We start from the raw sequence: 16883 nt of genomic DNA on the forward strand, positions 1-16883 counted from the left end.
AATTAACTAGATAATAATTATGTGGAAAGCATCCATCTCACAAGATAAAAAAAAATTCATGACTTACACCTATGTTGGATTTGTCCCACGTCACTAAAATAATGAGCCTCAAATACTTATTGAGATTACAATCACTCTTGCAACCTAAAAACTAACTCTAATCTTTATCTCGACAATCTACATAAACTGTTGAACCCTATTCAAGTTATCCCTAATTTGAAATTCATAGTATATAAGGGATTTGTTTCTTAAACAATGCTTCTAGAAAAACAGTAAGGTACAACTTAATTCAACTTCCTAATACATAATGACTAGAAAGAAGATTGTAAGACATATGACTATGAAACAAATTCTTCAATCTAGTTTGTATCAGGTTGCACTTGAATAGCCAGTCAGAAGATTATAAATTTGTTTTTTTTTCTCTCAGTATAAGTCTGTGAGTTTCTTTTGGAGGACCTATATACATATATTCTCTTGTTGTGCTTCCCATTTCAACATGAACTTGTAACAATTCGTTAGGTCATTTTGAAAACTAGACCTACTTTTTTCATAAAAAACATCTCTTTGTAAATTTTAAATGAGAATTTGAATTATTCATTTAACTACAGTTCATTTAACTACAGTTATTTAGTTGACGGGTTATTAAATGATTAATTTTTATTAGTTGATGGTTAATGAACCAAGTCCATAATTTATTTAATACCCTAAGCCCATGTGTAGGATGAAGTTAGTGGAATTTAAAATTTATTTATTTATTAGTTCATAATTATTTGTCCTAAATAATTAAAAGACTAGGTGAGAAGACTTACCGTGCGGCGAACTACGAAGCATAGACTTGATATTTTTCAAGTAAAAACCTATCTAATATTCCTTTCTTATTCGTATATATTAGTATAAAGGAGTATGAACATTAATTATTATTAAAGGGATAAAGAGGAAAAAATTGATGTAATATTAGCAAGTTAGGGTTAGATATTGCTGCTGCAATGTGATAGTGGGGGAGATTAGAAAAATGGTAGTATAAGGAAGTTACTGGTTTTGTAACTTCATTAAATTGATTTCCGTTTCTTTTTTTTTTCCCTTCTTTTGATTATCGTATAAAAGTTCAAGTTTTGATAATAATTGGTATATGTAATTAAATATTATGTGTATTATATTTTATGAATACCATTAGATTTGTAATATTTGGAGGAATAAAAACTTAATCCTAACCATGAAATTTAGGAAATACAAGAGTTGACATATTAGTTAACATCAAAATTCAGGAAATTGATTATAGATTTGAGTGAGTGTTTGAGTCTAGTTAGACATATAGTAATATGAGTGTCTATAGACTCGTTTACTTATGAATTATGCATAGTTGATAGATTGAAAATGTTCTGAGGCACTGAAGAAAGAAAAACATTGGTAAATTAGTTTGTTTGACTTTGGTTCTTCGGTGGAGGTAGGTTATGATTTGTTCTATTTGATAGAGAGACTCTCAATAGAGATTGCTAGTCATTGAGTAATGTTGTGAAATATCCTATGTACGTAATTGTTGTGATTTGGATGATTTACATGTTGTTGTGATTGGTCTGTAATTCCAAGATTGCAAAATTCATAATCTTGAACTTGCTCTATTAAAGTGATGTCTTCAATAAATAAGACTCGATGAAATATTTTCAATGAAGTGGAAAGTGATGAAAAAGAATGACGAATTAACTATATTGTTGAATCGGGTGCCATGATCCGGCACGATATATTTGGATCGGGTGCCACGAGCTGACACGATATTATTGGATTAGGTGTCACGTTCAGGCACGGTAACATTAAAAAACATATTAAAATAACTTAATATATTCATTCTCAAAGAATCCATTTACCAAAAAAGCGTGGAGTAGAGGCCTGAGTCCTCATCTGTGTTCTTGATATTGTTGACTAATTACGTACTTGCTTCAAGATAAGACAACACTGCTTAATTTTGAAATACAGAGAGGTGGTGGACCAAGAAGAAAGAAAGTATAAACCTCTTGTGCTCTTCGATTAACCGATGACCACCAAACCCTAGTTTAATGCCCAACCTGACCGTCGGCCACCCACCCATAGTGGTTGGTCAGCATCTCTCTAACCAACTTCCCTCCCTTGGTGAGCACTGATACCAATGATGAATCCAAAAAGACCCTAATTTTATTCTTACTTCTGCATTTTCCCTTGTAGTGGGTTGATTAGATTGACCTGTCCTGGTGGGATAAGACATGTGTCATCATGTTTGATTTTTGGGTCGTGATACTAGTTATAGAAAAAATGAATAGTATTAATCTTCTTTTGAAGATATGAAAGTTATAATTGAAACTGTAAGGTAGTGACTGAGAGAAATTATACTATATATGATTAATAATCATTTACAAATTGTGTAATAATTAGTTGAATTCCAATAATCTTTTATCATGAACTCCCTAATTGAGTTTTTCTCTCTTCATTTAAAAGAGATACGTTTTGTATTTTATCCATGAAATATAATAACTCAGCCTTATAAGAAGTGAATCAAAACTAAGAGGCCAAACATTTTCAAATCTTTGTTTGTGGTGCTTTGGGGGTGGGGTGGAGTTGTAAGCGCTCATGGTGAAAGTATAGTGTTTAAAGTTTTTTCATGAATTATGGCATCACAAATCAAATATAAATTTTAGATATATACTATTTTTAAAGAAATTTGGTCAACTTTTATATTTTCCGACAAACTTTAATTATAAGAATTTGATATATTTTTTATGCCATAGATATCCAAATGTTCTGTTGTATGTTCATACAATAACACAATAACTAGAAAGTTTATTATTAATTTACCATATTTATCATGCAGTGTTTTTGATTTGTTAGAATTAATGTTTATATTAGATCGTCTTATATTTAGTTTAAGACATTGATTAATAACTATGCCTTTTATAGTATTTTATTAATAATTAATTAAAACTATAAGTGAAATATGACGGAAATTATGGTAATCTCCACTAGAAACAAATATTCATTATAAATTTGTGAAAGATGTAACTCATTTCACTTTTTTCCATTTCAAACTTTCTTGTGAAAGGTATGAGTGTTTTTATTTTAATATCCTCCTCTCTTTTTATGAACCGTAGAAATACAATAATTTATCTATGTACACACACATTGGTTTATATAGATCTTTCCTCTTAAAATCATCGAAATTAATTATTTATTCGTGATTTTTTATCAGGCCATCAAAATTCATTTAGAAAATGAGTTTATCCATGGATACAAGCAACAATGTTCAAGGTAAATTCTTCAACACTAGCTTTTAAAATTATTGTAGGCTTCATTTTTTATATTATAAAATTCTTATAATTAGTTATGGAACTGGTGTTATGATTTCATTATGTTGTATTGTATTCTAATTTATTAATTATAAAATCTTGAAAATTATTTAACTATTTTATTTTAAAAAAAACATATGTCTAACAAAATTTGGTCAACTAGGTGAGATTGCAGTTCTAAGGGTTTAAGATTTCTTGATAGGTGATGATAATAGTCTTCTTCCCCTTTTAAATGAGAATGAATCTTCACATCTTAAATCGTCCACCAAAAGTTATTATATAGAGATGAGTAAATTTTAATCAAATCATGTAATTCAACTCTTTGGATTTGAAAAATGATACCCTCTTCACTCTTTGAATGATAAGGAACCCTTGGATCTTAAATTCAAATGTTATTGTATAGAAAAAATAAAATTTAATTTAACGATCTTAATATTTTGAGATAAGAAAAATAATACTTTTTAGAATTAGCAAATCAGATGGTTTTACAAAAATTTAAATATCATATCACCTATAGCTATGTAACATTCAAAGTTATGCTTTTTATATTCAAAATAATCATCAATATAAGATTTTTAAAAATAATTTGATTAATTTCTAAGAATAATGTGAAAACAAAATAAACGTTTTCCAAAAAATAATGTGAACAAAAAATAAATGTGTTGCACAAAATTGACTAGTTAAGAAGAATCTAACATTAGCAAGAAATTTTAAATTATTCAAAAAGTATATATGTTACAATTCATACTAATAGTAATTGAGACAACTTATATGCATTAATAAGAATATATATATACTTTTCAATTCATTTTTTTCTATTGATTATTTATGATCAAGAGGTTTATTACGACTAAAATCTTATTCACATTTAATATTTATAATAAATTAAAATGATTATTAATTTTCAAACCCAAAATATTAAGGGGATTAAATGAAATCAATATACTTTATATAAAAAGCAATACAACAATATTTATGCGTGATATTCCACAATAATATTTTTAACATAAGACATCCTCCATGACAATCATATATTAATCAAGAACTAAAATAAAAAAATATAAAATAAAAGGAGCTCCTTATATGTTTTTCTTTCATTTTCATATATGCAGTTTTATTATTGAAGATTTTTGTTCATCTTGTATATCGTCATAGGCAATAGTAAACTATATGATACAGTCATTGTTTTGTTTTTTTTAATTGAGGTTTGATCAATGTTTACCCCCCTCTCCTTTTTGTACTAAATAATTAGATGCATGTACAATGACATGATGAATTTGATCTAAAACTGATTAAAATATATTCTAATTTGTAGTTTTTCACGAATTACTGTGGTCAAGGCTTCTTATGTTTTTTTATTTCTCGAAACTAGTCAAGTTTTAACATTTTATACAAGTTCTTGACAAACAATCTCATACTGTGAAATAATATAGGCCAAACAATAAAACAATCAATTAATTTGTGCAATTGCTAAATTTGTTAGATTTTTCACTAGATCTTCATTTATTTATCATAAAAACAGTTGTAAAGAGCAAAACAACAAGATTATCGTTTTATATTCTAAAATTGTATAATTAAAGAGTTTAATGTATTTCTAAATATGAAATAACGTGATTGTTTGAAATTTTATGATAACTTATCATTTTTTCAACTTTTATTTTAATGATTTTTAGATTTTATAATCATATCCGACGATTCGTGTAACACCTCGCTAGTTTAAATAACTAGAAAGAGATAGATTTGGAAGGAATTGTTTTTTGAAAGAAAGGAAAAATCTGGAAATTTGTTAAGTTATCTTAAGTTCAAGATTTTGGTCAACTTCAAATGGCCATAACTCCTAGCTCAGGATGAGTTAGGTGTTCTTCTAGACACCATAGGAAATATCTCAGAATTATCTTTTCAACGCCGCCAAATTTGCGCGATTCCAAGTTCGAATGAGTGAGATATGCTCATTTGAAGTTGGGCTATTCAAATTAGGAAAGTCTAAACCGGATATTTTAGTCTTTTCCTTACCCATTTATTTTAATTCATTTTTAACTGTTTATTTAGGGTCTAATCAGAATTAGACCAGTTTAGAAAAGTTTAAGTTCACGCTAGGGCTTGGAGAAAAGAGAAAAGAGAAAAGAGGAGAAAGGAGAAAGGAGAAGAAGAGTCAAGATTCTTCAAAAATGTTCAAGTTTGGTTGTGGATTTCGCCAAGGATTCAATCCTACGAGGTATGTGAGTTCACATAGCATTGAGTTCGTTCACCCATGCGCCAAACATGTTTATTTCAGTATGATTTTCGTTTGAAAAGATTGAGACTTTGATGTTCTTGAGTTGTATTCTTGAATTGCTTTCGTTCTTGAATTTGGGATGAGATTGAGGAGTTCTTGAGAGTTTAAGGTCGATTTTAGAGTTGTGTTGGATTAGATTCTTGTGTACATATGTTGGGTATCTGAATCTAAAGAGGAATTGAGAAAAAGAATCGAATTTAGGCGAATTGGCATTAGAAAACGAAGAAGGAACAAGTCGAGCAAATCTGGGTACTAGGTGCGGACCTGTTCCTCAGGGTTGACAAAATTTTCTCCACGTCACGGAGTGGTCACGGACCGTTCTGCCTCAAAATTTATTTTTGGGACCAAATAATTAAATGCATCTCCGCGTCGCGGACTTGCTTCCAGACAGTGATTTCTTGATCTTTTCTCATGTTTAACTATCTAAAAACACTCCTAAACATCATGAGATCTTTCCTATCACAAATCACAATCCTTGCATCCATAATTCAATTCAAGGAAAGTTAAGAGTCAAGTTAAAAGAAATTCATAAAGTTTTCCAAAAGTCTTTTACAAACGTTTTAACTTGTGTTAAGACTTAAGCTTTGAGTTGAGTAAAGAGTAAGAGTAAAGTTCATTTCTTCAAAGGTTATGCGGGAACTAAGTATTTCCAAGAGTTAAAAATGTTTTCACATTTGAGCAAGAAAGGAGACATCGATTTCTAAGAGAGCTTTTAAGCTAAGTTTTGAGTAATTATCTCAAACCAAAGAAAGAGTTTTGTTTTTTAAAACATATGAGCTGAGTATATTTTGGGAGTAGTAATTGAGCACCAATCTGGGGACGCGAGTTCATGATAACTCAAGTCTCCATAAACCATGTAGCCATCATGGGTAGAAAGGATCATACTTTTTAGATGACTCCTTAGTGCTTTTTAGCATAGACTAGTGGATCCTCTTAGTTAAGGCGTTCTATATGACACAAAGTATAAAAGCTAAGTTTTGAGTAATTATCTCAAACCAAAGAAAGAGTTTGTTTTAAAACATATGAGCTGAGTATATTTTGGGGAGTAGTATTGAGCACCAATCTGGGGACGCGAGTTCATGATAACTCAAGTCTCCATAAACCATGTAGCCATCATGGGTAGAAAGGATCATACTTTTAAGATGACTCCTTAGTGCTTTTTTAGCATAGACTAGTGGATCCACTTAGTTAAGGCGTTCTATATGACACAAAGTATATGACGATTCTAGCAGCGTGGGCAAGACGCTGTATCACCACTCTCATAGCGGTGGTTGTCGGTTAGAGAAACTCCCACAATATTACATTACTTTATTATACGAGTAAGTTGAGTTTTTATTGCATTTCTTTAACAAACTGAGTTGCTTTCTACTGTTTTAAAAGCTTTCTATAAATTCCATGTGTATTGTTGCTTTATATTGAGTTAAGTTATTCATGAGTTGAGTAAAGCCAAGGTAGGTGTCTCTTTCAGATTTCCTTTCAAGCTTATGTTATGTTTAGTATTCCCCTCGCATACTCATACATTCAATGTACTGATGCCATTTGACCTGCATCTTTTAATGATGTAGACACAGGTAACCAGGATCAGCATCCAACGCCTCGTTGATCCAGTTGAGCACTCAGAGTCAGTTGGTGAGCCTCCTTACTTTCCGTAGGACTCATTTTTACATTGCTTTCTAGCATTTCAGTTGTTAGGATGATCGGGGGTCTTGTCCCCACATCCCTCTTTGTTTTAGAGGCTTCATAGACGAGTAGTTATAGTCCTTCAGTCTTGTATTTCAGATGTTTTGCTATGAGACTTGAGTAGCCATTTTGGCTAGTTTGAATGTTTCTTTAAAGACATTCTATGTTTAATTCATAAGTTTCTTGGTTGAGATTATTTCTTATGTTTAAGTCTTCCGCTGAGTAAGTAAGCCATGCCAAGGTTCGCTTGGGGCCAACAATGGTTCTCGAGTGCCAGTCCCGCCCAGGGTGTAGGCTCGGAACGTGACAAACTTGGTATCAGAGCACAAAGTTCAAGAGTCCTAGGGAGTCTATGAAGCCGTGTCTGTAGAGTCCTAGTTATTGGTGTGAAGTGCGCCACATATTTAATTAGGAGGCTGCTACACTTAGGAAATTATCTCACTTCTTTCATATTCATTTCGTGCGTTAGAGTTTATCTCTAAAAAGTTTCTTCTAATTCGTGCTTGCGCGTATTTTTCAAAAATCATGCCTCCACGAAGAGCTGTCAGAGGTCGTCCTGCTAGGCATAATGTTGAGGAGCAAGGGGTACCTAATGCACCTGAAATGCAACCCCAAGGAGAAGTTACCAATGCTGAGTTCAGGGAAGCGATTCGAATGCTAAGCCAAGCTATGACTAACCAGGTTGGGCAACAAAGAGGAGCTAGACAGGAAGTGGCTGATACTTCGAGGATCCGAGAGTTCTTGAGGATGAATCCTCTAAGTTTCACAGTTTCAAGCACTACTGAGGATCCAGAGAGTTTTGCTGAGGAACAAAAGAAGGTATTTGAGGTTATGCACGTTGCCGATGCTGAGCAAGTGGAACTAGATGCATATCAACTGAAGAATATTGCTAGGACTTGGTTTGACCAGTGTAAGAAGTGTAGAGCTGAGGGAGCACCACCTGCGAGTTGGGCTTGTTTTGAGGAGGCTTTCTTGGGGTGTTTGTTCCCATCGAGAACTGAGAGAGGCCAAGGTACGAGAGTTTCTCACTCTTAAGCAAGATTTACTAAGTGTTCATGAGTATGGGTTGAAGTTCACCCAACTATTATGCTCCGGAGATGGTTGCGGATATGAGGAGTAGAATGAGTTTTTTTGCCGCTGGGCTGTCTCGTCTGTCGAGTAAGGAAGGTAAGGCTGCAATGCTAATAGGTGACATGGATATAGCAAGGTTGACGGTCTATGTGCAGCAGGTTGAGGAGGAAAAACTGAGGGATAGGGAGGAATTCATAAATAAGAAGGCTAAGACGTCAGGGAAAGTCCGAGCAGCAAATAATGTGAACCGGTCTACTTTCCAACAAAAGCAAAAGGGACCTGCTTTATCATCTGCTAGTGCACTTGCACCCAGAAACAAATGTGAGTACAATAGTCAAAATTCATAGCACTTCAGGGCTAGACCTGCCCAATATCAGGGTAGTGTGGCACAAGGAGGTAACTGGGCTCCTGCATGTGCTAAGTGTGGTAGAACCCACCTAGGTAAGTGTCACGATGGCTCCACATGTTTTTCCAAGTATGGACAAGAGGATCACTTCATGAAAGAATGCCCCAAGACTCGGCAAGGTAATGGAAATTAGGGCAATATAGCCCAATCTCCATCAGTTGCTCCACCAGACAGGGCTGCACCTAGAGGAGGTACTTCCGGCACTAGCGGAGGAGTAAACCGCCTTTATGCGATCACTAGTCGTCAAGAGCAAGAGAATTCTCCAGATGTTGTCACCGGTATGATCAAAGTCTTTACTCTTGATGTTTATGCTTTGCTAGACCTAGGAGCAAGTTTATCTTTTGTGACTCCTTATGTTGAAATAATTTTGATGTTTTTCTTGAGAAACTTTGTGAACCCTTTTGTGTTTCTACACCTGTTAGGGAGTCGATTCTAGCTGAGCGAGTATATTGTGATTGTGTGTCATTTCCATCAATCACAAGAACACCATGGTTGATTTAGTTGAGTTAGACATGGTAGATTTCGATGTCATTCTTGGTATGGACTGGTGTCACGACCCAGACCGTCGTGATTGACACCCACACTAACCCTCCGGTGGGAGAACCATTACTACAACCCAAACTAACAAATTTTATGAAAACTAAGACATTTAAAGATACGGAAGCAGGTTTAAATGAATATAAAAATGGAGTCCCCGTAAACTCCAAAGGTTTAAACAATTAACTAACCAATTAATGTGGAAATTCAACCCTTAGAACCTGAAAGTCATTGTACCAAAACTCTACTAACGACAAGTCTAAGAACAAGGGGTACAACCCCAAAACTAAGCAAACACCTTAAATAGATAGTCTGAGTCCGAAAAGAGTGGACTTAAATAGGAAAGATCCATGGCAGCCTGAAAGAATTGGCTCACCCTTGAATCTGATCATGCTCAACAGTCACCTAGCTGAGGTCTATCAATAGCCGCATGAAGATGCCCTGTACTCAACAAAGAACAACTAAGTGTAGTATCAGTACACAACCACAGTGTACTGGTAGGATCACGCGGCTATCCCAATAAGTGAAACACATACAAGTAACTACAGTCATTATAAAACAGGCATATACCGAACATATACAATATTAGTCAACTATTACGAACAACAAACATTTTCACGATTCTCACATATCACAGTTATATCAATTTAGAGCAACATACAGTCTTCCAATATCAATCATCATTAGATATGAATGAAATCTTCACAAGAAGATACACAACACAATTCAATGGTCCTCTCACGGAACCCAATTCAATGGTCCTCTCATGGAATCCACACCTAAACTGTTAGCATACCGGAACGTGGTATCCGATCCAATGTTTATGCCGGAACGTGGCAACCGATCCCATATTTATGCCAAAACGTGGCAACCGATCCCATGTTTATGTCGGAACATGGCAACTGATCCAAGTTAGTGTGTCGAAATGCAACACCCGATCCATTCAACAAACCACAATCATAATGTATATTCTCACAATCATACAACAAGAGGTGATTCATGGCATACAATTATTCAACTATCCTCATCCACAAGTAATGCGATCAATAGTGCAACATTCACATACATACACATATTATAATGAAGCAATTACAAACATATATCACACCAACTTGAAATCACAACCATCATCTACCTCGAGTCCAAGCTTGAATCCCCTAAGGCACTTGAATCTTCTCTTTCCGAAGTCTTCCTGCTTGTTCGTGGTCTAAAAACAACATTTTATACGCAAGGATCAACAATCAAATGTCTAATTATCCAGATTATAACGAACCCAATAACCTTAGACCAAACCCAAGATCCTAATACCCAATTTAGGGTTTTTTCCCCATCATAAATTACAGATCAAAACCCTACCCCATCGATAATTACCCAAGAAACTAAGTTCTACGGATCGAAACATAGATTCGGGCAGTTAAAATCTTACCTTTATCCTCAAGAATGGTGAAAAATGCTCAAGAACTCATCTGGGGTCGTCTCCTAGCTCTCAAAGTGCAGAATAAAGACGTTTTGGGGTTTGTTTACGACCTTAAGTTGCGTCAGACCAGCCATATCGGTCCTCACCCCGCTACAGCGGCCCCGCCCTGGTGGCAGAAATCCCCCCAGCGGCTTGCACGGAACCAGTGAGCTATTTTAATAATTCCAAGACCCCCATTTCACAACACACCTTTAACCAACAACGCTCAGAAAATACTGTTCACGCTAAGATCGATTTCGGGAGTTCTACTCACCCGAATTCAATTCCGTAAAATCGTACAAATTTCTTGACGCCTTAGATATCTACTCATGTGATCAAAATCATAATTAGATCACCCAATTGCTACCAGATTTTCCAGACCTTACTGGCTCCGATTCGTCCAAATCTAGACTAGGCTAGGAATCCCAAGTTACTACCAAAAAGTTTTCTGACCCAATTCTTTCCCCATTGGCTTTTCTCTAACGACGAAGTCAGGTTGTTACAATAGATACCAATTTACCCATCACTCGTCTCCGAGTGATCAACTAGGAAAGACTGGCTGAAGTAAGGGTAGAGTAGTATCTCAAACGTCGAATTACTGGGGATACTTGTCTCGCATGTCCTTAGCTTCCGGACATCGAGATCAAGAATTTCAAACCGGTTTTTCCTCACACCGAAGGTCTTGTTTAACAACACTGAGTCTTACCTTATGATAGGGGTGTTCACAGTTTGGGTAAAAATCGATTCAAACTGAAAAACCGAACCAAATCGTTAAAATAAAACTGATTTTATTTGGGTTTGGTTAGGTTTGGTTTTATATTTTTCAAAACCGATAGTATTTGGTTTGGTTATGGTTTTATTCGAAATAATCAAAGAAAATAAACCGAACCAAACCGATGAATTATATACATATATTTAATTAATATACATACTTAATATATTGTTTTTATAAACAATTTTAAAGATCTTATACATATTTTCATTAAAATTTCTTTATAATTTACTTATTGAAAGGAAAAATGTCCAAGTTGAAACATTTATCTTATTGATTTCATGTATTTGATTGTCTATGACAATTCTTTGTGGGACTGAAAATGTTATTGTCTCTTCCTTCTAGTCCAATATAGTGAATTTTAAAGCTTTATTGATAGTAAATTTAGTGATCTAAAGTTCAATAATTCAAGTCATTCTAACTATTTTTCGTTTTTGAATGGATTGTTGTCACTTTTCTAACATTTTGAATGAATTGTTTCTTTTATTTTTGTGTATGATTAATAACCGAATAACCAAACCAAACCAAATTGAAACTGATAACCACCAAAACCGATAAATGTATATTATATTTGATTTGGTTTGGTTTTGATAATTTTAAAACCGATTAAGTTGGTTTGGTTTTGGTTTTGACCAATAACCGATCCAAACCGACCTGTGAACATCACTACCTTATGATATAATCTTCGCTCCCAAACCAACCAATGGGATACCTACACATCCTCCCATACAATGTCTCAATGAAGTCATCACAATACTCGAGTGATAATTATTGTTATATGCACACTTAACTAACAACAAATGCTATTCTCAATAACCGCCAAGGTTGATCGTACACACGTCTGCAACATGTTATCAAGGCCTTGACGCAATCATTGAGACGAATCCTTTATCACTTAAGTATGATAAAATTTCAAATCAATACTCGCTACAATTAGAAGTGAACCTGAATCAACCAACACACACTCATAATACTCAAACAATCATAGTTCTTATCAACATATCCTTCTCACAACATAAATTTCCATAAGCTTAAGCTACCAAAATTTGGCCTTTAGACATCAGATACTTATTTAGGGATATGTCCAAACATACAACCCCTCCAATAACACTATCGAAACAAATGCTATTCTCAATAACCGCCAAGGTTGATCGTACACACGTCTGCAACATGTTATCAAGGCCTTGACGCAATCATTGAGACGAATCCTTTATCACTTAAGTATGATAAAATTTCAAATCAATACTCGCTACAATTAGAAGTGAACCTGAATCAACCAACACACACTCATAATACTCAAACAATCATAGTTCTTATCAACATATCCTTCTCACAACATAAATTTCCATAAGCTTAAGCTACCAAAATTTGGCCTTTAGACATCAGATACTTATTTAGGGATATGTCCAAACATACAACCCCTCCAATAACACTATCGAAATGCTAGATTTAGTAATTGTAGATTACCTCCTAAGAACAGTAGAATTGGACCCAATGATCCCCACATTCAACCACACATAATCGATACATGACTTCGACGACTAGAGGAATATTAAGATTACCGGACAACCACAAATACGCATGGTAGCTCTTCTGTAAATTCTCATAAGCAAGGTGGAACATGTAGAACCACTAAAATACTTTTAACAACTCCAAGACAACACCAATTATGTCATTCAAAATAACCAAATCTTCCCAATCTCCCATTCAACCAAGAGAACATCGCAGGATTTGGTATCCCTGATCCACCACTAGGGATCCACCCACAAAAGTGAAAACACACTAGAGCATAGCTAGTGAATCATACTCACAACACTAACAACCATCATAAACACTCCGACCTTTTACCTTATTATAAACCAACACTTTTAAAAATGAAACCTTTGTTAGGTACTTAACAATCAATAGTAGTAAACTTACGACTCAACCCAAGTGTAAGATCTTTCACATTCTCAATACGGATACAATTGATCATTCTTCACCTTGCCAATTCATACCTTGACAAAATATATCACCACGAATGTAGACTTATAATGAAAACTTTGAATTGTAACCTCAACTGTATAACGCAATCCCCTTATCTATCAACATTAGCTTATACCTTGAAGATTTTTATGAAATCCTGGATCTTCGCTTATCATTGATCGCATCTCCATCGATCTTACAATATCTTTTCGCTAAAATTTCAATCACACTCATTACTAGACTCAAAACAAAACAAGCACTTATCATCACACTCGAGCTAATGTATGTACACTCTTTTCTTAAGTCCTTTCCAATAGTTTTTATCCAATTTGAGGGACTTGTGACACTATTACCATAGCCACAACAAAACAAATGAAATCACGCGTCTCTGAACCCAATTATCTACCCCCTGAAGATACCTCTTTAGCCTTCAAAATCAAATAAAATATTCTTTCTCTCGCCTCTCTCTAAAGGTTGTATTACATTCCACTATATTTTCCTTCATTATAACTCTAGCTCTTTTAAATTTGGTTTGAGTGGTGTCCCACCATCTCTTAAAACTTTCCATACAACCACGTTACTCACCAAATATTAGAAAACCACAACCTTAGGTACTTGCAAGTTGTAATTACTATACAAAATTTGCTTAATCAACAATCTTATTATATATTTGCATCCCATCACAATCCACCACAAACTCTTATTACCATTATGCTCAGTCAGCCCTGACTATCGCTACAAACTTTAATTTGTCACGACCTTCAAACTCAGGTATACTCAATGGGACCTTCTTTATCCATAAGCTTGTCATTTCGGTATTAATCCACTCCATTATGGCTCAAGATAAAATCACCAGTCCTCATACTACCCTCCCTCTTCATAACAACAAGACATGAGCACCCTACATGGAAACACTAGGACGATAAAACCTTTATCAAGAAGCTCTGGGATTTGAGGTTTAACCTCTCTCAATTCTGCTAGAGCCATGCGATAAGGGGGAGTGCCAGTTTCCAAATCAATGCCGAAATCTATATCTCTATCCGGAGGCATACCAGACAAATCAGTAGAAAATACTCCTCTAAATTCAGACACTATAGGAATAGACTCAATTGAGGGAGACTCGACCCCAACATCCGGAATATGTGCTAAATATGCCAAACAACCCTGTCCTACTAGATTCCTAGCTCAAATGGAGGATATGATCTTAGCTAGCTTAGGATTGTACACCCCTTCCCACTCTAATATTTCCTACCGGGGATCTCTAGAGTTACCAACTTAGTATTACATTTAAGCCTGGTATAATAGGGGGACAACCAAGTCATGCCTAAGATTATATCAAGTCAATCATATCCAGCATAACCAAATCAACCCAAATCTGAAAATCCATAACTACAATAGGACAACACGATACACATGGGTGACTATGAATGACTCTTTAAATAGGGTAGAAACATGGATGGGGGCATCAAGTATATCATAAACCACATCAAATCCCGAGGCAATTGAACTGACACATACAAATAAGTAGAACCTGGATCAAACAAAACAATAGCCATCCGGGCACAAACAAGAGTAGCTCTTGTGACCACTGCATCACACCATCAAACTCAGTCTTACTCGGAAAAACATAAAACTAAGCCCTGTCCTCTTGACGGGCAACCTCCTTGCCTAGCTGCATTACTCCTCTACCTGCATTACCATTTCCCTGGCCTCCACAATCTCGTTGATTTCCTCCTCATATGCCCAGGTTCTCCACAATTTTAACACACCTTATAACTTATATTCGGTTGCTGAAGACTGAATTAGATCGTGGGGGTTAGTTCGAATTCGATTTGATAACTATAAGGATACTTGGGAAAAAATAGAGGAGACAGGGCTGAGGTTCTGTTTTGCCCTGTCCCACTCTGGCGGGGAATTTCCGCTTTGGCGGCCTCGCGCTGGCGGAAAGATCCCCTCCTTACGGCTCAGACGGAAACAGTACCAAGGCAATACATTTTTCTGGGGTTTTTCTCTTTTTTAAATCTCCTAACGGGTCTCAGATTTACTGAGGAATTTAGGATAATTCTCTAAACTAGGATAATCATTGTCTACCACGAGTTAATCCAACGATACATAATCCAACCCATTCTTATTAATTTAACACCATCACCCACATATCCCCAAGATACACCCAGACACTCACACGGTTATTAATCAAGCGCAAGACACGTCCAGATCTTTCTTACGAATCACATCGTACATCATCTAAACCCTTGCATCGAACTTAGTCGTGACCTTTTTTTCACAACAAGTTCCACGATACTCAACTAGTTACAACTTGCAGATAAATCCAAAATTTTTAATTAGTTCATTCCATAGATGACAATTACTGATCATCTATGCCTTATATGGTCCCTAAGGCCAGATACCAATTGGGACCTTCTCAGTTCCAATTAACTTGCTTGTGTCCCTTCAGTTGGGACTACGACGTCTAGTTCACTTCGTTGAGATACCAATTGGAATCGAGAGATACCAATTGGACTCAACTCATACCACAAGCGACAATAGTAGCTAGCGAGCCCTACAAAACTGCTAATTTCAATCATAGAACTTGGTCGAACCCAATTCTTAATCGCCTCAACCTTTAACTGATGGTAACCAGACCTTAAATCAATCTTAGAGAAAACCGTTGCACCTTGCAATTGGTTAAACATGTTATCTATCCGAGGCAATGGATACTTGTTCTGAATGGGGACTCTATTCAACTGTCAGTAGTCTATGCATATCCTCTCTTGCTAGTGATGGTATTACCACTTTTATTGCTCTAGTTCGGACCATAGAGTGAAGGAAGAAAGATAACAATTTGTATCACCTAGATACCAATTGGATTCAAGTCATAGCACGAAGGAGTAGAAATAAGTGAGTATTTCCTAAATTCCAATAGCCTCTCGAAGAAAAGTACGGACGTCTTCGTACCTTCTGCAAGACTCTACTAGACTCATTTTGGTATAATGAGATCAACGAACCTAGGCTCTGATACCAACTTTGTCACGACCCAGACCGTCGTGATTGGCACCCACACTAAACCTCCGGTGTGAGAACGACTACTGATACGCTCAAATTACACCTCCTTAAAGAAGTATAAGCGATCGTTATCAAGTAAAGAACCCAACTTGTAGGTTGGGATCGATCCCACGAGGAAAATGGTTTAGACTTTACTTTAACCAACAATTATATTCAATTAGTCAAATTATTTCCAGAAACAGGTAATAAAAGGGGGGTTGTGTTTGTGTAAAATAAATAGTAAGAACTTAATAAGTAATCAATAATCAAACTCAACTTTGGTTGTTATCAAGATAAGAGAAATAACTAGGGTATACGTGTTCCCCACAATCTCATAACGCAGCAATCCTAGTAACAACAATCCTTTT

Source organism: Solanum tuberosum, unplaced genomic scaffold, assembly GCF_000226075.1.
Source record: "Solanum tuberosum cultivar DM 1-3 516 R44 unplaced genomic scaffold, SolTub_3.0 scf00444, whole genome shotgun sequence".
Lineage (NCBI taxonomy): Eukaryota > Viridiplantae > Streptophyta > Magnoliopsida > Solanales > Solanaceae > Solanum > Solanum tuberosum.